We start from the raw sequence: 21829 nt of genomic DNA, 5'->3' as shown, positions 1-21829 counted from the left end.
GGCTGTAAAAGAGGTCGTTCTCGAAGAATGGAAAAAAGCTAGATGTTGCAATATGTTGCCAACTTGTTAATTCCAAGCCTAGAAGACTTTGTGCTTTCCTTACTAATCATGGAGTTCATCCAAAATACTAGATGGAGTAGTTTTTGTTGGGGGTGTATTCATTTTTGCATCAACTAATTCGAGTAAAACTGAAGATTTGTAATATAAGTTATATTATTAACCTTACTTTCATGTAATGAGCTACACAAATGTTCTATACAACTCAGTTTTGTCAAAATTTGGGAAATTGTTCTTGTGTTCATTGAGATATTGAGTAAAATCTTACTATTCAAAAGGGGTGTGCTCATTTATGGTGAGCACTGTATATATGCGCAAGCATAGGAGCAATCCTCCCACTGACCACCCTAAGCCCTCAAGCTTGGGCATATATGTTCTTTTTTTAACTGCAGATGAAAAATCTCATCCAGCAGCAGTGCATACACTGTGTATATTCTGAGAGCAAGACCCTGTTGCTGTCAGAATAATTGGTGCTGCAGCTGAGTGGGGTTCCTGCAAAGCAAACAATGGTTAACAATAAAACAGTAACCATAGTACAGTAACTCAAATAACTGAATGATGTTCCTGTAAAACAAACAACAGTTAACAGTAAAACAAAGTGATAATAAAACATTTTTTTTTTTTACTTTATTTTTTTAAACTTTTTTTGTAACAGCCTCTAATTTTAGGGTCTCTCAAAAGGCGATAGACAGTTTCATGACTAACATCTTCATAGGGTTGGGTACATCTGATTTTAACGGGGACCTCTTCTCCATCTTCCAAGCTACCTGACGGGCTGCCACTTCTTTCTACAGGTTCATGAGGCGGATTCTGTCAGAGAGGCTTCCTCTTTGCTCTCATCTGATTTGCTCAGAATCCTGTAGGCCTCTTTACTAATGTACCTCTTTTGGGACATTTTGGGCTCTAAATTTACAGGCATCTATTGCGACTCACGGCGAAAAAGAGCACCTGTCTGTCAGGGACTGCTTGATCCGCTACCAATAAAATTCACCTGTTAGTGCTAGCAGAGATCAGGCCTAATTCTGCTAACGCTGTGGTTTTGTGTGCAATGTATCACAGGTGACAGTGATCAGAAATTAGCCTTACACTGCACTTCCTGTTGGGGGGGCACATGGGGTGGCTAAATGCAAGTGCTGGCAGCAAACGGGCTGATCCTGCTAACACTGCATTTTTTGAGGACATTAATACTAAGGGGGCACTGGTACAGTTCTGTTCATGATCAATGTATTAATCTGTACAAACACTATACTAGTAATGTTCGTGATCAGTGACCTATAGCGTGAATGCGATAGTGTGCGGGCAATCCCTGACCCTGGCTGGGAGGGGCACTAACTGACTCTGATGCTATCTGCTGTTACTAGTGGCAGTAATACAGTGATCAGTGAAAAATATTGTACATTGACACTGTACTAATGGCACTGGCAGGGGGCAATCATAGGGTTAATGTGGCAATCAACAAAATTGATCCAGGGAGAGAAGATCCAGCTAGAGCCTGTGTCTGTATTTGCAATGGCCACATAGCTACTGTGTTTACCGAACACCTTGTAGTTATATGCTTGGCATTTATTTTGCATATCGTTGGTGTGCCACTTGACAGATCCTTGTTGCTGCTGTTGTACGTTTCCTGAATTGCCCTTATCTTTGCCAGGGCAATTGCGATTTGCAATGTGTTCTCTGTTTTATGCACTCTGTTTTTATAGTTTAGAAAACAAGGTTGCCATTTGATAACGAATAAGTATTTGACTTTTGTGGGCTGATCTGCAGATTTCAGGAATTTTTGCCATATCGAGAAGTTTGTTCATTCATGTAAGAACTTTTTGAACTTTTTTATTTTCCCCTTCTGGGTGCTGCATAGCAGGTTCCACATTAACACAACTGCACATTGAGGGAAATGGGTTACATGCAGATTATAAACATTTAGACTCCATTGTTTATTCTGTCTCAAGGATGTACAGTATATGAAGAAAAGATATAATACTTACCAGTACAATACTTATATGTGCTCGCTTAGAGCTGCACCAACTGAATAATGTTTAGCATCTGACACACTAGCATTTGTATTGAATGCCTGCGTTTTCCACTTTGCGCTCTGGTCTTATGTCATTTCTACCCTACACGATCACTTTCGTGACAAAGAGGCTTGTGGGTGGGAACATAGTGCAAAGCAGGAAACAATTTTTACTCCCAGAAACGTGTTGAATGATGAAAATTTCCCTGCTGGTATAGCTTTTTTTTATAGCTTATCATTTCATAACTTAATTTGAATGGTGGCGGTTTTAATTTATTTTTTCTCTTGACCACAGTTAGTGTTTCCAGGATTGTACTAACAATTTGACTGAGGTGATTGATTTTCCTTGCTAACTGGAATAGCTTTTAAAGTTGCACAGTGATCTCTCACTGACCTCGCCAGGCATGAGTTCAGGCTGGTGCCACACAGTTCTTTTGAAGAAGTCATATTGTGTTGGTAGAATTGTACTGCCCAGGCTTTCATTCTTTGTAATGTCACTGAAGGATAGGGATTCTTGTCGCTTGTAAAAGGCTCTGTAGATAGAACAGTCAGAAGTGCTCTGTAAGCCATATTAAATGTGTGAGAAATCAGTAAGTCTAGACTGGAAAGAAATAAGAATATCAACGCTTCTGTGCAGTTTAGGTGTTAAATGTGTGTGAAATGCTTTGAGGCAGTCTGATAAGTATTTTCATCACCCAGAGGGTGGACATGGTTGATTCAGAGCTGGTCATGAAGCATATTATTTAAATAATATTTGGAGGCAAGGCTGTAGATTTCAGTAATTTTTACTATAGGTTGCAGTGTATCTCTAGGCAATAATCATCTAATGGGGAAGGGTTAGTCCATCTATTGGATTGTTATGGCTGTCTGTATCCCGAGATTCACACCTCTGTTTGCACTGGTGTAAAAAATTGTAAAATTGTCCCTGGAACATACGGTAAGGTAAAATCTTCCAATGGTGACATAATGTTCCAGGGACAACTATCTAAAAAGGGAATTCCCCCTCAGTATGGGAGTGTTTCAGCTTTGTGTTGCATCCTAGGGACAGGGAATCAAGGGAAATGTTCACAATGATACAGACAGCAGTAAATAAACTGGCAAGGGTTTTTAATAATTTTGCTATAGGTCAGATGGGAAGTTGTTACACCAGTTCACATCTTATCAATAATGATATGGCATCTTTGGAACAATATCAGTTGCTTGTGGCTCCTCAGGAACAAATAATCCAGAACAGATTTATGAGACTCCTCATCTGCAGCAGAAGGCTCAGATGCCACTACAGTTTCAGGAATTTCTGAAAAGGACTCTGAAGGTGTTGGCATCCTGTGTCAACCAATTTTGGGCCATAAAATCTAGCTTTGCTGTAGCAAACTCCTTAGATAACGCTGAGGAAGAGGCCACACCTGATAGAGCCAGGGGAAAATCTGAGAAGCGTGTGGTCCTATGTCGGAAATAGCAGCCCAGGCTATCTGTGTTGGGACCCTGAGGAGAGACTGTCAGTGGATTGTGAGCTGGAGAGAGCGAACACAACAGAACTGCTCCTCTTGCATCTGGAATCTGAAATGCTACACAGAGGCAACTTAATTTAAAGCACCAAGAGAACCTTAGTTACTCACAGACCCTCTGCTGTGAGCAGGAGAGGTTAATGGCCAGAGGTGACAGGTGTCACTGTAGGTGACAGCAAGGACTAAATAAAGTGAAAACCATGTGTCCCTTGAACTTAGAGCTGTGACAGGAAGATCATAACCCGCACTAAATAGTAAAAGTTCTTAAAGTTCAGACATAGGCTCGGGGAGTCTTTTAGAGACTTTTAACAGTCCGCGACCTAGAGAGTGCTCTGTGGCACTAATGTAGTATGTAAGGGACTGGGTAGTGCCACAAGCAAGGCTCAGTACCTGTCTGTCACAGTCTAGGTTTAGTCTTTGCCCTGTCTTTGCATATGCTCACTAGTTTCGGAAACTGGGTTACACCAGTTGATGGAGAGTGTGATGCGGCTGAAGCATTATGGTTGGAACTGCACATGGGGGTGCATACTACAAAGGTAATCATTGCTGTTTGTTATATGCCTCTCAGTGCTTATGAGGAGGTTGAGACTCAGCTCCTTGCACAGATTGAAAGGGCTGCCAGGGCTGGGACAGTGATAATGGGAGATTTTAACTACCCAGAAATTGACTGAAGTAATGGTACTGCAGGAAAAGTTAAAGGCCAAATATTTATAAACCTACTACAGGACAATTTTATGGTACAGTTCATAGAGGCCCCAACTAGGAATGATGCTCTGCTGGACCTGGTAATCTCAAACCATGCAGAGCTTATTACGAATGACCATATAAAAGAACATCTGGGTGGCAGTGACCATAACATGATTTAATTTGTGGTTAGCTGTAAACATCAAGCACGTATGGGAGAAATAAAAACACTCAACTTAAAGAAAGCTAATTTTCCAAGGCTGAGAGCTGCTTTCCAAGACTTAGACTGGGACGGAATATTGTCATCCATGAATACAACACAGAAATGGGAGTATTTCAAAGACTGTATATGAACACACTGAAAATATATTCCCATGGGCAACAAGTTTAAAAGGCTAAAAATCAAACCTATAAAGGTAAAAAAGCTATAGATAATAAGAAAAGAGCTTTTATTAAATATAAAAATGAAGAAACACCATCATTGTTTAAACACTACAAAGACTATAACAGAATATGCAAAAAGGAAATAAAAGCTGCACAAATTGAAAACGAATGACAGATTGCAAAGGATAGCAGGAAAAACCCCAACAAATTCTTCAGATACAGTCAGGTCCATAAATATTGGGACATCGACACAATTCTAACATTTTTGGCTCTATACACCACCACAATGGATTTGAAATGAAACAAACAAGATGTGCTTTAACTGCAGACTGTCAGCTTTAATTTGAGGGTATTTACATCCAAATCAGGTGAACGGTGTAGGAATTACAACAGTTTGCATATGTGCCTCCCACTTGTTAAGGGACCAAAAGTAATGGGACAATTGGCTTCTCAGCTGTTCCATGGCCAGGTGTGTGTTATTCCCTCATTATCTCAATTACAATGAGCAGATAAAAGGTCCAGAGTTCATTTCAAGTGTGCTATTTGCATTTGGAATCTGTTGCTGTCAACTCTCAAGATGAGATCCAAAGAGCTGTCACTATCAGTGAAGCAAGCCATCATTAGGCTGAAAAAACAAAATAAACCCTTCAGAGAGATATCAAAAACATTAGGCGTGGCCAAAACAACTGTTTGGAACATTCTTAAAAAGAAGGAACACACCGGTGAGCTCAGCAACACCAAAAGACCCGGAAGACCACGGAAAACAACTGTGGTGGATGACCGAAGAATTCTTTCCCTGGTGAAGAAAACACCCTTCACAACAGTTGGCCAGATCAAGAACACTCTCCAGGAGGTAGGCGTATGTGTGTCAAAGTCAACAATCAAGAGAAGACTTCACCAGAGTGAATACAGAGGGTTCACCACAAGATGGAAACCATTGGTGAGCCTCAAAAACAGGAAGGCCAGATTAGAGTTTGCCAAACGACATCTAAAAAAGCCTTCACAGTTCTGGAACAACATCTTATGGACAGATGAGACCAAGATCAACTTGTACCAGAGTGATGGGAAGAGAAGAGTATGGAGAAGGAAAGGAACTGCTCATGATCCTAAGCATACCACCTCATCAGTGAAGCATGGTGGTGGTAGTGTCGTGGCGTGGGCATGTATGGCTGCCAATGGAACTGGTTCTCTTGTATTTATTGATGATGTGACTGCTGACAAAGCAGCAGGAAGAATTCTGAAGTGTTTCGGGCAATATTATCTGCTCATATTCAGCTAAATACTTCAGAACTCATTGGACGCCGCTTCACAGTGCAGATGGACAATGACCCAAAGCATACTGCAAAAGCAACCAAAGAGTTTTTCAAGGGAAAGAAGTGGAATGTTATGCAATGGCCAAGTCAATCACCTGACCTGAATGTGATTGAGCATGCATTTCACTTGCTGAAGACAAAACTGAAGGGAAAATGCCCCAAAAACAAGCAGGAACTGAAGACAGTTGCAGTAGAGGCCTGGCAGAGTATCACCAGGGATGAAACCCAGCGTCTGGTGATGTCTATGCGTTCCAGACTTCAGGCTGTAATTGACTGCAAAGGATTTGCAACCAAGTATTAAAAAGTGAAAGTTTGATTTATGATTATTATTCTGTCCCATTATTTTTGGTCCCTTAACAAGTGGGATGCACATATGCAAACTGTTGTAATTCCTACACCGTTCACCTGATTTGGATGTAAATACCCTCAAATTAAAGCTGACAGTCTGCAGTTAAAGCACATCTTGTTAGTTTCATTTCAAATCCATTGTGGTGGTGTAAAAAGCTAAAAATGTTAGAATTGTGTCGATGTCCCAATATTTATGGACCTGACTGTATATTAATAGTAGAAAGGCCGGTCCGAGCATGTAGTCCCTTTACAAAATAATCTAGAGTGGGTGACTGGGGACAAAGAGAAGGCAAATTTATTAAATACCTTCTTCAGCTCTGTGTATACAAAGGAGTATGGGGGAGCTCTTGTCCATAATGGGCATGGTATTGACACAGATCCTGATGATCCACATTGGATCACAATTGATATGATCCAAAAATATTTAGACAGAATAAAGGTGAATAAAGCACTTGGACCGGATGGCATACACCCACGGGTCCTTCAAGAATTGAGCTCTGTCATTTTATTGCCATTGGTTCTCATTTTTAGGGACTCTAATGACTGGCATAGTACCACTGGATTGGTGTAAGACCAATGTGGTGCCTATATTTAAAAAGGGGTAAAAATCTTTACCAAGTAATTATAGACCTGTTAGTTTAACAACTATAATTGGGAAGATACTGGAGAGTTTAATAAAAGACCCCACATAGATGAGTTCATGCTGGAAAAAAAAATATTTTAGACAACAGACAGCATGGATTCATGAAAGACAGAAGTTGTCAAGCAAATCTGATTTCTGTTTATGAGGAGTTGAGCAAAACCTTGGACAGAGGGGTGGTGGTGGACGTGGTATACTTGGATTTTGCAAAAGCGTTTTACACATTTTCCCACACACGGCTAATGTGTAAGGTAAAGTCTACAGGCTTGGAAAAATCTGTATGTAAATGGATAGAAAACTGGCTAAAAGATCGTATTCAGAAAGTAGTCGTTAATGATTCATACTCTGCATGGTCTAGGGTTGTGGTGTACCCCAAGGTTCAGTGTTGGGACCCTTACTTTTTAATATATTTATAAACAATATAGGGTCTGGGATTAAAAATCCCATTTCAGTCTTTGCAGATGACACCAAGCTGTGCCATGGAATAATGTTCTTACAGGATGTCTTCAATTTACAAGCCGACCTCAATGCACTGTGTAATTGGGCAACTATGTGGCAAATGAGGTTTAATGTTGATAAATGTAAGGTTCTGCACTTGGGGTCTAAGAATATGCATGCATCATACATACTAAGGGGGGGGGGGGTACAACTGGGGGAATCAATGGTGGAGAAGGATCTGAGGGCTCTGGTAGATTGTAAGCTTAATAATGGCATGCAATGCCAAGCTGCGGTTTCTAAGCAAAATCCTCTCTTGTATTAAAAGAGGTATAGACTCCAGAGAGAGAGATATCATTTCCCCCGGTACAAATCATTAGTAAGACCTCATCAGGAATATGCAGTTAAGTTTTGGTCACCAATTCACAAAAAGAACATTGGGGAACTGGATAAAGTACAGAGAAGGGCAACCAAACTGATGAGGCTTGGAGGAGCTCAGCTATGAGAAAAGATTAGAGGAACTGAATTTATTCTCTCTTGAGAAGAGGAGATTAAGGGGGGATATGATCAACATGTATAAATTGTTCATATAGTGAACTCGGTGTACAGCTATTCACCCTGAGGTCAACACAGAGGACAAGGGGGCACTCTCTACATCTGGAGGAAAAGAAATTTAATCTCCAAATACAGTAAGAACTGTGAAAATGTGGAATAGACTCCCTCAAGAGTTGGTTCTGGCCAGCTCAGTGGCTTGCTTCAAAAAAGTCCTGGATTCTTTCTTGGATACTTAGAATATAACTGGATACTAACATTTATAGGTAAAGTTGATCCAGGGAATATCAGATTGCCTCTGGGGAAATCAGGAAGGAAGTTTTTCCCCTGCAGGAGCAAATTGGATCATGCTTTGCTGGGGTTTTTTGTCCTCCTCTGGATCAACTGTGGATATAGGATTGTAATTTTTTTTTTTTTTTATGGTTGAACTGAATGGACTTTTGTCTTTTTTCAGCCAGACTAACTATGTAACCAAATGCTCTGCTACGGGTCTGAACCTATAAAGAGCTCTGCAGCTAACTAACGTGACACATGGAAGTCTGGGAAGTTTAGTGATCAGAGTGCAGTGTCCAAGATGACATTGCAGGCAGACTTTGTTCTGGGTAGGGTCCAGGTCTGGCCTCATGGCATCACTGAGAATTGGTTGTTTTGTATTGCTTCAAAAGCAACACCGCTACGCAGCATAAAACAGTAAAGTTTTGATTGAAGGAAAAAAGATTGTAAAGCTGGTAAAGGTATGGGTTTTTAGCATATGTACAATGGTCCAGCTTGGACTAATGTAAATATGCATATTCTATACATGGCCGATCCATAGGGGGTCGCCTGGTTGGCACAATTCACCAATCTGAGAACCCGGAATTGAATGAGTAGTAAAAAATGTGGGGGGGGGGGGGTTGTACACCTGGCTAGCCATAGGCTTTTTTTTTTTTTCCGGCCAATTCTCCCTGAAGGTGTCAGTATAGCCCTACTGTCTATGAATTGCTATATATCCCTTGCAGACATGGTTAAAGACCTTTTATACTTCAGATTTCTTCTTTCAGAAGACTCAAAACCTTTATGTTTTAGACTGTCCAACATGTAGGAGTTATATGCCTGTGACATGAAAGAGTGTATTTACTGTACATGCTTCTAGTTAATAAAGGATATCCTATGCAACTGACACAAAAAAGCACTTGAATATAATTTTTCTACATGTTAAACAGAGTTAATGCTTTAGCATTGCAGCATTCTTTTAATGGCACAATATGACATGTTTATCTATTTCTGAGAAGTCTACTTGACTTGCTATCAAGAGGAAAACCACATTTTTTTTATCAAACATGTTTCATTATCTCAGCTGTATGAAACGTCTTCTTAGTCATAACATCCAGTTACTGTGTCATCTCACATCTAGGAAATGTCTTATCGGACATGAACTGTCTTGTTCAGAAGAGAAAACATATGCTTTATATATCAAGTTATTTATATCCCCACTCACACAAAACATTTAACAGGTGGTTCTCAGCATTTTGGTAAGGAAAATAATTAATAGTACATTTTCATTATTACTACATAAAACTCATCTTTCGCACAAATCATTTTTTTAAACATGGCATGTAAATGCAAACCTTAAGATGGCAACTTACTTTTGTAGCTATGTGTCTTCTGTCTTCACAGTCTACAAGCAAAGTCAGTTGGCAGAATTGGGATTTAACAGGTTCCCGCCCAGTCTATAGCCAGATGGCGGCCTGCAAAACCCCTCGTCCCTCCGGGTGGATGCCATATGGTGTACAGTTTGCATGCCCACAGAGCCACGCAGCGGCACAATCTGTCACCGGCTGTGTACCTTGGACATGGCCGATGACAGATCTAAATACCGGCCCCATTGCCGGTACCATGTGACCTGCTGTGACCAATCACATCAGGTCACATGACAGTTGTATACAATGGATGGCTTCCTTTCATGCCATCCATTGTATACAAGTGTGTCTAGCTGTGAATTGTCACAGCGATCACATGCACAAGCTGGGCCAATCACACCCCAGCTGTGTCATGTGGTTAGCCGTGGCTAAATCATAGCCAAGCGCAAAAAAAAACCCTGAATGAATTGATTTCATTCAGGTGAATGCTTGCTTATAGCAAAGTAGTTCTTTGTTCTAAGCAAATTGTGTAAAAAAAAAAAATACTGATCACTTCCCCAAAGTAGTACAGTGTTACTATGGTAACATTGCACTACTTTGGTCATAGTGAAATATGAAAAAAAAAAAAGAAAAAATGTAATAAATTAAAAAAAAAAAGTTTTAATTTTTGTTTTCATACTGTCACCAATCAGTGTCCCTGATCACCGCCATGCCAGTTATATGATGATGCTGTATTGCACTGGTGACAGTATGTAAAAAAAAAAAATGGTAAAAATAATTTTTTTCATTTTACGAAAAATTATGACAGAAAAATTACAACTTCAAAAAACTCGCCATGCCTCTTATGAAGTACGCCGGACTGTCTACTTTGCAAAAAGGGGTCATTTGGGGGATATCTGTACTGTTCTGACATTCTTGGACCTCAAGAAATTAGATTGGCCGTCAGTACTTCAGGATTGATCAATATTCAGATCTATACCATAGTTTGTGAACTCTATAACTTTCCTGCAAACTAAATAATACATCCTAATTTGGTTTTTTATTCACCAAAGACATGTAGCAGAATACATCTTGGCCTAAATTTATGAAGAACAATTATTTATTTGCAAATTTTTGTAACAGAAACAAAAACTTTTTTTTTTCAAAATTTTCGGTCTTTTTTTGATAATTTAGCAAAAAATAAAATGCCCAGTGTTGATTAAATACCACCAAAAAAATTCTATTTTTGTGAAGAAAATTATAAAATTTTAGTTTGGGTACAGTGTTGTATGACCGCGCAATTGTCATTCAAAGTGTGAGAGTGCTGAAACCTGAAAAATGGCCAGGGCAGGAAGGGGTTAAAGAACTTTCTGTTGATTATTTCTGCTGTTTTCTGTGCACTGGGTGACTAGACACAATGCCCACACTTGGCTTACGTTCAGACAGTGCTGATGTCATTACCTTCCCAACAATGTTTGTGAGCCAAGGACTCTTGTGAGTTGTAGTTCTACAGGGTGTCTTTCATGCACAGGCTGTGATGTATTTTCAGAGTATGCTCCAGAACCATCCGCCTGATGATCACAGGCATTTATGAATTGACAAGAGTCCAGGGTATCAGGTGCTGTAAATCAGCAGCTTAAAGGATAAGTTCAGCTTTGTAAAAATAAATTAATAAATGCACATCTTTTTTTGCACATAAAAAAGAATGGTTATTATTTTCACTTTGAGCCTGCAAAGCATTACACCTGAATTCAGGTGCTATGCAGGGCTCTTGCAGACTGTCAGTGTAAGCTGTCTGCTTGTACCTTGTATGAGCAGGCAGTTGCACACTCACAGGGAGACTCAATGAACTACTACAGCACACAACAGTGCCCTGGCAGTTTATTGAGAACTGCAAGCCGACAGCTGCAAAGGTTTCACATTCACTCTGTGAATGACTGATGGTCGGGTGGGCAGAGTCCTGCATGGCCATGTTTTTCGTACATTGTGACAGCAGGTGTGGGGAGAAGATCCCCTGCTCGCTGTCAAAACTTGGCATCAGGGGGTGCGGGGGCTACTGCATCTGTAACATGTTACACCCTGAGTATAGGTGTAACATGTTACAAAGGGAGAAATTATCCTTTGATTATATTTCTAATAGCTTCATCTTTTAGACTAAGCTAATGCTGTGGACATAAGGGTAAACAAGGCCATACACAGAGCAAATTTTGGCAAGTTCCGGATGAATTTTCAGAATTCCTTTTTATGGGCAGGCTCACATTGCTGGCCTGAGGCAAGCAGTTCTGTTCTGACGTAACTCTTACACCCACGGCAGTAAAGGGGTTAAAGAGACTACCACTTTGCCCTGAATTGCACAATTACAGTAGGGGTCTCTGATGATTGTGAACTAAAATGATTCATACATGTTATTTAGCTTTTGCCCTTACCTTTAAGGCTTCATGTACACTGGCTTAAAAGTCGTTGCTTCTACGGGAATATTGTTTTGCCTGTAGAAGCAGCTCAGTGTGATCCTATGGGGTTTATTTACTAAAGCTGGAGAGTCCAAAATCAGACTCCCTTCTGCATAGAAACCAATCAGCTTCTAACCTCAGCTTGTTCAATGAAGCTTTGGCAATGAAACCTGGAAGCTGATTGGTTTCTATGCAGAAGTGAGTCTGATTTTGGACTCTCCAGCTTTAGTAAATAAACCCCTATGTGTCCATGCACATTAGGACGATTAGAGGCATATTTTAGGCTTAGTGTTTAGAGGCAGGAAAAAACCCTTCTGCTTTGCGTTTTTGATTGGAGCTTTCTGGCAGAAAGAATCGCTAAACTCGCCTAAACTGCGTACAAGCGCTCTATATCAGCATCATTTTTCTGTAAGGGAACTGGTGTTTTTTTTAAGCCCAGTGTGCATGGAGCCTAACAATGCTCTCAACTGCTCAGACATACTTGCTGTTCTCATAGCTCACATTGCCAGCATGATGGATTTGACATCTTCCATTCGGGTTTATGAGGTGAAGAAGAAAAACAAAGTGAAACATGGCTCACTGGCATTAACGATGATCTGGTGACAACATCAAGACCTTGTTGCTTTGCTATAAAATGTTCGGATTGAAGCGGGAGGCTTGTAAAATCAAGAAAACATTTGATTAAATTGTCTGTCTTCCAATACAATTCCTGTCACTGCTGCTTGGAGCTCCAAATGCTGCACTGGGATGTACTGCTGGAAGAGAAGATGCAAGAACATAGTCTGTGATTTGAGTAGACAACACAGGCCAGTCTTACCCCTTTATATGGCATTGCAAAGGTAGAGTGTAATGAAACCTGTATACAATATTACTACATCTTATACAGATTGTGTTCATTTGTGCTCTTCACAACAATCTCTGCTGTTAGTCATACAAGCCTACACCAGCACCACGTTTAGGTGGAACATCCCATGTGCGCTGCAAACTCCAGGCAGCTAATAAAATGGGTCTCAGAATTTCTTGTGCTCTCCAGGTATCCAGGATCTTTGCTGTGCTAAAGGCAGTCTGTTCTGTTTATTTTTTTCTTTAATATAACACCTTGCAACCAGATTTTTCAGGCCTACCATTGTGGATGTGGCTGCAAATGCTTGTTACCCACATGACTTACTCTACAACCTCTGTCTCACAAAGTGTGTAAATGCAACCTATTGTGCTTTTTGGTTCTAGCTTTGCCAATGTGAGATTGAAGGCCTCATAAGATGAGAATATTGACAGCTATAAGGATTTAGATAGAGGAGCCACTATGAGTGCTCAAGATGAATGACGTGATGAAAATTCTCCGTAAGTCAGTGTAAATATAACTCATAAAAAACAGTGCAGCGCTCTAGGAAACTGTATCTGCAACTAAATGCTAATAACACAATAACATTAATAAAATTGATATAATAGTGCCAAAAAACATTTAAATTAGTGCCAAACCATAATGAAAAAGCATGAAAACAAAATCAAAAACATGAAGTGCCAAACCTTAACCATATAAATGGTGTATACACAGTTAGTAGTGATAGATTGTACTCCAAACATAACATCCAATAACGGAAATCTTAGCAGTGCTCACACAGTGCCACAAAAAAATAATAAATAAATATAGATAAATGTATCCAAAACAATGTCCTTTTCGTGAAAAACGACATAAATCATGCGATGTGCAATAGTGATGTTGAATGCAACATGTGACTGTGCCAAACTCCTCCTCGTTAGTGGCTAAATTGCCTCCTCACCTCCTCCTACTGACCCCGAGGGGCCAACAGGCTTGCAGGATCACCCTGGATCCTTAATAGACCATGACCAGCAGCTTCCTTCCTTCCCTGGATCTCCTTAGAGGGGCTCCTAATTCCCCTATTTGGTCAGGGCGGTCCTGAAGAATAATAGCTCACAATCCAGTGAGCCACAAAAAAGCCTCTAAGTGCAGTATTTCAATTTGATTCGGTTTATTAAAGAGAGTAAAAAAGGTTTCACTCACATTACAGACACTCTTTCCTCTTCCCTGATGTGTGGGTGTACTGCATGTGGCTGGGACCTCTTGGGTGTAGCAAAATGGCGTCTCCCGCCGGAAATGCGTCACCACGCACCGGAACTACAAACTCGCGTACCTACGCGTTACGTCACCTTCCACTCGTGACTTCATCTGGGTATCATATAACTGTAAATATAACTGCCATTCTTTATTAGAAAACTGTGTCTGTGGCTTTCCTTACAGGTGCATTAAAGCTGAACTCCAGGCAAACTGCTAAATACACAGATGAAATATATACAAAAGTAGTAGAGGATTTGCATTTCTGTCCATGCAGTCCACAGATTTTCACAGTTCTGGCACACAGCACAGCTCTGCTATGTAGGCCAGATGATCTGAATTTTCTCTGTAGCACTTGAGTAACACAGATCTTCTTCCTCCCCCAACCTGTGAGTCAACATTGAAAGCAGAAGCAACAGATTGATTTTTATCTCTATCACTATGCTCTCTCCTTATATCAGCATGTCTCTTGGTAGCATTGAGTACTGCAGCACACTTTAATGGTCTTTCTAAAGTTTAACTGTGCTTTCATGGGAGAAAAATATAGCAAATAAAAACAATCTATATATATATATATATACAGCATATATAATTGAGACCCAAGCCATACTGTTATTAAAAATGACCTTTACTTTTCAATCTGCATTGCTGTAATTTCCTGTAAAATTCAATGCCTTTTGGCAACCTAGAGGTGTACTGTACACAGTTGGTGTACAGAACGCCGCCAGAGTTGTAATTTCCTGCTTGTGTGATTGGTTCACGTGATGTCCCTAGAAGTCTGCATTAAGATACAAGTCAGATTTTATGCATCCTCTGCAATAAAAATGTCATTCTTTGGTGAGATACTCCTAAAAGGCTAATCACTTCTAAAATAATGCAGACCTTGCAGCTTTTGTGATCAGAGCCCTGCAAATGCATCAGCTGAAAAGGTCACTCCCATTCAGAATCAGTATCCAAATGACATAGAGCAGCCTCCTCTTCAGAGCAGAAACGGATAGGAATCTAGATAAGTTTACCTTTTCACAAAAAAATAACAAATGCAAATTTTTTTGCAGGTAAGAAAATGTGCATTTATTATTTTTTGTTGTAGGAGCCTGTAAAGCATGCTGGTCTCCTGCAGACCTGTCCGTGTGTCTGCTTACCCATACATTGTACAGGGACGCTGCTACACTCTGACAGGAGAATCCATGAAAAACCACTGTGCTGTAGTACATTGAGAACTACAAGTCGACAGCCACTAAGGCTGCCAGGACTTGTAGTTTCCCATTCACATAGGAGAGTTTTTTACAATTTTGACAGCTCCCAGAAGATCCCCCGCTAGCTGTCACAACAGGGGGTGCGGGTCCTCTAACATGTTACACCTGAATATGTGTGTAAAATGTTATGAAAGGTGAACTTATCTTTTAAAATTCCTGCAATGTACATTGATCACATCCAGAGGAGATTGTATTTTTTTTATGCTGTTTTCTTTGGTTTGTTTTTTTTCCTCATCAAGAGTTATTCTTTAACCACCTCCTGCCCGCCATATAGTCCAATGACGGGCACAAGGTGGTTCTCTCGTTCTGAGAGGACGTCATATGACGTCCTCCCATTCTCACTGCACATGCGCGGCTCAGGGAGCGCGCAGCACGGCGATCTGTGGTGCGCTGTGTCCCTCGGACACAACGGGTCACCGATCACGGAAAGAGCCGAAGATGTCGGCTCGGTCATGTGATCAGCTGTGTCCAATCACAGCTGATCACATGTAAACACGGAAATGCCGGTTATCGGCATTTCTCTCCTCTCGAGCTGTCACGCTGACAGCTCGTGAGGAGAGGAGAGCCGGTAATCGGCTTTCCGCGGAGGGGACATGTACACTGATCAGGGCACTGATGATCAGTGTAGCCCCAGCAGTGCCACCTGCCAAAATCCATCAGTGCCAGCTGTCAGTGTCGATCAGTGCCAGTGCACATCAATGCCACATATCAGTGCCCATCTGAGCTGCCTTTCAGTGTCATCCATCAGTGCCAGTCAGTGCCACCTATCAATGCCAATCAGTGCCGCCTAACAGTGCCAGTCAGTGCTGCCTAACAGTGCCATATATCAGTGCCATGTATCAGTGCTGCCTTTTTAGTGCCCATCAGTGATGCCTGTCAATGCCACCTACCAGTGCCTCCTCATCAGTGCCACCTATCAGTGTCCATCAGTGCAGCTTATCAGTGCCCATCACTGCAGCCTCCTTAGCGCACATCAGTGAAGGAGAAAAATCACTTCTTTACAAAATTTTATAACAAAAACTAAGAAAAAACGTTTTTTTCCCAAACTTTTTAGTGGTTTTCGGTTTAAGAAAAAATAAAAAACCCCGAGGTGATTAAATACCACCAAAAGAAAGCTCTATGTGTCACAAAAAAATGATAAAAATTTCATATGGGTACAGTGTTGCATGATCACGCAATTGTCATTGAAAGTGCGACAGCGCTGAAAGCTGTAAATTGGCCTGATCAGGAAGGGGGTATAAGTGCCCTGCAGGCTAGTGGTTAATGACGTATTAATTAATATGGAGGTGCTTTAAAGGATAAGTTCTCCTTTGTAAAAAAAAAAAAAATGCAAGCACATTTTTTTTGCAGGATAAAAAATATGCATTTGTTTACTTATTTTCAAGGAGCCTACAAAGTATTGCACCTGTGATCAGCAGATTGCAGGTACAATCTCAGGTTCTTGCAGACTATCGGTGTATCTGCTTGTAACTCATATGGGCAGGCAGTTACTGAATGACAGGAAAACTCTGTGAACTACCTAGTGTGCTCAACAGCCCCCTAGTAGTTTATTGAGAACTGCAAGTTGTCAGCTGCAAAGGCTGTCAGTATTTGTAATTCTCCCATTCACAGAAATCTTGAATGAATGATGTGGCCGGGTGGGTGGAGCCCCGCATGGCTACAATTTTAAATAATTGTTGGTGCGGGGAGAAGATCCCTGGCCAGCTGTGGGGTGTGGGGGCTGCTGCAACAGTAGCGTGACATGTATACCCCGAATACATTACAAAATATAGGTGTAATAAAAGCTGAACTTTTCCTTTAGTGTGTGCATTACATCTGCATGGAGTTCAGCTGAAAAGCCTACACCAACCCAAGCAAATTTGTTTTGAACGAAGTTGGTAAGAGTTAGAGCCTGTGTCAAGTTTTTGTCTGATGGGGAGATCGCTGCATGAAACATTAAACATACTGTATGGCTTCAAGTGATTTATATGAGCTGTAGGGTGTATTGTTCCAGCAAGAGCAATGCCCCCTGTAAACTCACCACTCTGATCCAATGACAGTCGTCCTCTGAGTTGAATGACACCTAACATCATCCAGCCCACTTCCTGTGAGCACAGACGGCCATGGACATACTACCTGGAGATGCATCGTCCCTCCAGGCTGGGCTCACAGTACTCCTGGACAGAACATCACTACATCACCTGAGCTTCACACTGTCCAGGAGTGATATATTTTTAGGCATGTAGATGGAAGAGGAAGGACCAGTGATATCATTACAGAAAGCTGCAGACAGTATATGAAAGAATTACACCACTACTAAGCACCCCCAGGCCCTTAGCCATACATTCTTTTGTATGGAATTCCTAAGTTACATATAAGGTTACCATTTTCAGAATCCTGGAAATGTGTGCTTGCAAAGGGGGGCCAAAGGACATGCCAAATGTTAGAAAACTTTTTCTTTTGTATTTAAGGAAAAACTAAACTGCAGAACACATCTTCTCTGTGGACTTTGTTATATGTGAGAGAAAAAAAAACCTGAACTTCTACTTAAAATGTTTTAACTAAATCCACTAATGAGGTCTTCCCCCTGGCGGGCTGTAACAGTGCTTTTTCCCAGGGTAAAATTTGCATGCAACTAGGGTGTATATTGCTTTGTGACTCATAAACCATTTACACGTTTGGTTATTGCTTCAGGGCAGGGAAAACTATTACCAAAGAACTATCTGTCCACACTTCAGTACCCGTAGGACCTAATTTAGCATCTATTTTGTTATTTTATATGAGCACTGTGCAAACTTATAATTAACAGTTATGAGTTATTGTATATGAAGGCATTTGCTGTGAAATGTTGCTTGTATGGAAGGGTAACTTTGCATTCTTGAGTATCGGTTGAGGGCTGTAGACTGTTTTATGTTACACTATCAGACATTTGACATCCTTCACAAACTTACAACAGCAGCATGGGCTTGAAGTTCGATCAACTTCAGTACAACCAGCATGTTGGATTTTTTCGATGCGATCGCTTCCAGCAGCTATAGCCACCAGCAGTGATCATTGCGTTATGCTAGCAGGTTAGGCTCCCCGCCAGCAGGATACATTAGTGCTGTGGGATGGATTCCCTCAACACTGACTGATGGGGAAATAAAGCAATTTTCTTGCCTTTTTCAACCAGGGTGACTTAAGGTTTCTTCAGGGGTGCCTTGGAAAAATGCCTAAAAATTGCCTGAAAAAATGTATACAAGCCAGCAGGTGCGTCAAGTCTGCCTTTTAGTTACACAAAGCCACAGGCTTTCATTGTGCACCAATACAACTTACTAGCTGCCCCTGACATAACCAATAATGTCATCTGTTGGTAAGGAGGACATAGGGCACCATCACAGCATTCTTGCTTGCCCCTCTCTGTCAGGCACTGGGGTCACTTTAGCTGAGTGAGAGAAACTGAGGGAGAAGAGAAACAATGGAATACTAGTGTGCAAAAGTGTATTTGCTTTGGAAGAATAAATCGCCTCTAACGGGTGTCCTACATGTGCAGATGTTGCTGCGTTCTGTAAACTATTAGTTTAGCTTTTTACATTTTGTAATGGGTGCCTCAAGATTGTTCAGAATTTTAAAGGGTGCCTTAAGATTGTACAGAATTTTAAAGGGTGCCTTGACTGAAAAAAAGGTTGAGCACCACTGCCTTACACCTATGGTGGAATGAAAAACCTGCATAACCTATAAGCTACTGTAGAGAAGGCTGCTTGCGTCCCTTCTGCACTGGAACAGGAATTGAGGGGAATCTGCCATTAGGAACACTTGTTCTGGTAACAATTATCTATGCTAGGTTCACACATATGCGATGAAAATTTAAGTTTCTAGTGCGATTCAGTCAGCATCTGCGATCAGATTCCTCTGCAATTCAGGTGGAAATCCAAAGCATTTTTAATGTGTTCTTCATAGAGTTGCAATTTTGGATTCTGCTTACTTGGTCTCCCTCGCTCTCATACAGGGCATTACTATAAAAACGCACCGGAACCAGGTCTAAACACATACCCGTTTCACATGCTGTTCCCATTAAACTCGCACAAGACCCTTTTTCAAAATGCAATGTGGCTAAACTGTGAACAATCTCCATAGGAATACATTTTGTTTCTCATGTCATTCAAATCCCTGCAGTTCAAAACGCATCCACAAATGTATTTCTGTGAACCAGGGCTAAGAAATGATTTCCTCTTCCTTACTACTGTGTCTCTAGGATTACCTACTTCGACCCACTACTATGTTTTTCCCCATAAGACTTAGTTTTTACCTTTCTCTTTTATACACTGCTCAAAAAAATTAAAGGAAAACTTTTTAATCAGAGTACAGCATCAAATCAATTAAACTCCTGGGATATAGATCTAATCAGTAAAGTAGCAGAGGGGGTTAATCAGTTTCAGCTGCTTTGGTGTTAATGAAATTAACAGGTGCACCAGATGGGCAACAATGAGAGAACCCCTAAAATAGGAATGGTTTTACAGGTGGAGGCCACTGACATTTTTTTCCCTACTCATCTTTTCTGACTGGTTTTTACTAGTTTTGCATTTGGCTTGGGTCAGTGTCACTACTGATAGCATGAGGCGATACCTGGATCCTACAGAGGTTTCACAGGCAGTCTGACTCCTGCAGAATGGCGCATCATTACGTGTAATTGCCAGAACGTTTGGTGTGTCTCCCAGCACAGTCTCAAGAGCATGGAGGAGATTCCAGGAGACAGGTAGTTACACTAGGAGAGCTGGACAGGGCTGTAGAAGGTCCTTAACCCATCAGCAGGACCGGTATCTGCTCCTTTGTGCAAGGAGGAACAGGATGAGCACTGCTAGAGACACTAAAATAATTAAAATAAAATTGGCAAAATATTATATTGATAATATAGCCGACTCTCCAGAATTAAAGGTGGTGTCCTCAGGACCAATAGAATATGTAGCAAAAACACTGATTTGTGGGTGAAAGACCCACAATAAGTCCATAAGAGAACAAATCTGCGGCTTGAAAATATTTTTTGAAAACTATAAAAATTGCAAGTAATGCAAATATCCCTCCACCCTACACAAGGATAAAACAGGATGACAACGTTGCCATATCTTAAAAACACCCACCCGGGCACACAGACATACCCTCCACTCACACTAGGACATAGAAATGGGTTCATGCCAGAGCCTTACAAAATGACCTCCAGCAGGCCACTAGTGTGAATGTCTCTGACCAAACAATCAGAAACAGACTTCATGAGGGTGGCCTGAGGGCCCGACATCCTCTAGTGGTCCCTGTGCTCACTGCCAGCACCATAAAGCTCGATTGGCTTTTGTCATTGAACACCAGAATCGGCAGGTTTTCCACTGGCGCCCTGTGCTTTTCACAGATGAGAGCAGGTTCACCCTGAGCACATGTGACAGACGTGAAAGAATCTGGAGAGGCCGTGGAGAAGGTTATGATGCCTGTAACATCGTTCAGCATGACCGTTTTGGTGGTAGGCCAGTGATGGTCTGGGGAGGCATAGCGATAGAGGGACGCATAGAGATGGAGGAACGCATAGACCTCTACAGGCTAGACAATGGCACCCTGACTGCCATTAGGTATCGGGATGAAATCCTTGGACCCATTGTCAGACCCTACGCTGGTGCAGTGGGTCCTGGGTTCCTCCTGGTACACGACAATGCCTGGCCCCATGTGGCGAGAGTATGCAGGCAGTTCCTGGAGGATGAAGGAATTGATACCATTGAATGGCCAACACACTCGCCTGACCTAAATCCAATAGAACACCTCTGGGATATCATGTTTTGGTCCATCTGACACTGCCTGGTTGCACCTCCAGACTGTCCAGGAGCTCAGTAATGCCCTGGTCCAGATTTGGGAGGAAACACCCCAGGGCACCATTCATCCTCTCATTAGGAGCATTCCACCGACTTTCATTTTGAGTTACTGCAATAAAATATCAGCAAAATGGGCTAGCCTCTTGCATCATTTTTTCAGTTTTATTTTCGGGTGACTTTGAATTCAGCCCTTTGTAGGTTGATAATCTTTATTTCCATCAAACAATGGAGCATCCTTACATTCTTAACACATTACATAGTCCATATCAGTATAGATATCCAGCATGATATTTTTTCCCATTGAGATCTGATGTGTTTTCAAAGTGTTCCTTTAATTTTTTGAGCAGTGTATATAGAAATGGATGGCTTCCATTTTTTTTTTTTTAAATCTTAAGAATATTTACGCTTCTACTATGTTATATAAAAATGGAAATACTATATCACTTATGTTATATTTGTGCCCTACAACTTTTATACCAACTGAGTTATGGGGAATCTCCCTTTCTCTTTAATGATAAATTGAGCATTTTCATTTGTAAAGCCTAAAAAATGTGGCCAAGCTTTCTTTATCTTTAACAATATTTTGCTAAAAATGTTTCAAGGTATTGCTTGGCATAGGGCCTTTTCAGGGACATAACTACAAAACCATGCTGCCCCATAGCAACATTTTTATAGCACCTCCAACCCATCCTGAAAAAAAATGAGTTAGCAATAT

General features: G+C 41.1%; 1 protein-coding gene across 1 annotated transcript in view; it reads left to right on the top strand.

Annotated features, from left to right (window-relative positions):
- Nucleotides 1–21829, top strand: part of NDUFS4 (NADH:ubiquinone oxidoreductase subunit S4) — a 243777-nt gene that overhangs the window by 150800 nt on the left and 71148 nt on the right. The window lies entirely within an intron of this gene.

This window comes from Staurois parvus, unplaced genomic scaffold (assembly GCF_062004578.1).
Source record: "Staurois parvus isolate SC_StPar_1 unplaced genomic scaffold, SC_StPar_1.0 ptg000294l, whole genome shotgun sequence".
NCBI lineage: Eukaryota > Metazoa > Chordata > Amphibia > Anura > Ranidae > Staurois > Staurois parvus.
The sequence above is the reverse complement of the archived record's forward strand: the minus strand, read 5'-3'. Positions and strand labels throughout refer to the sequence as shown.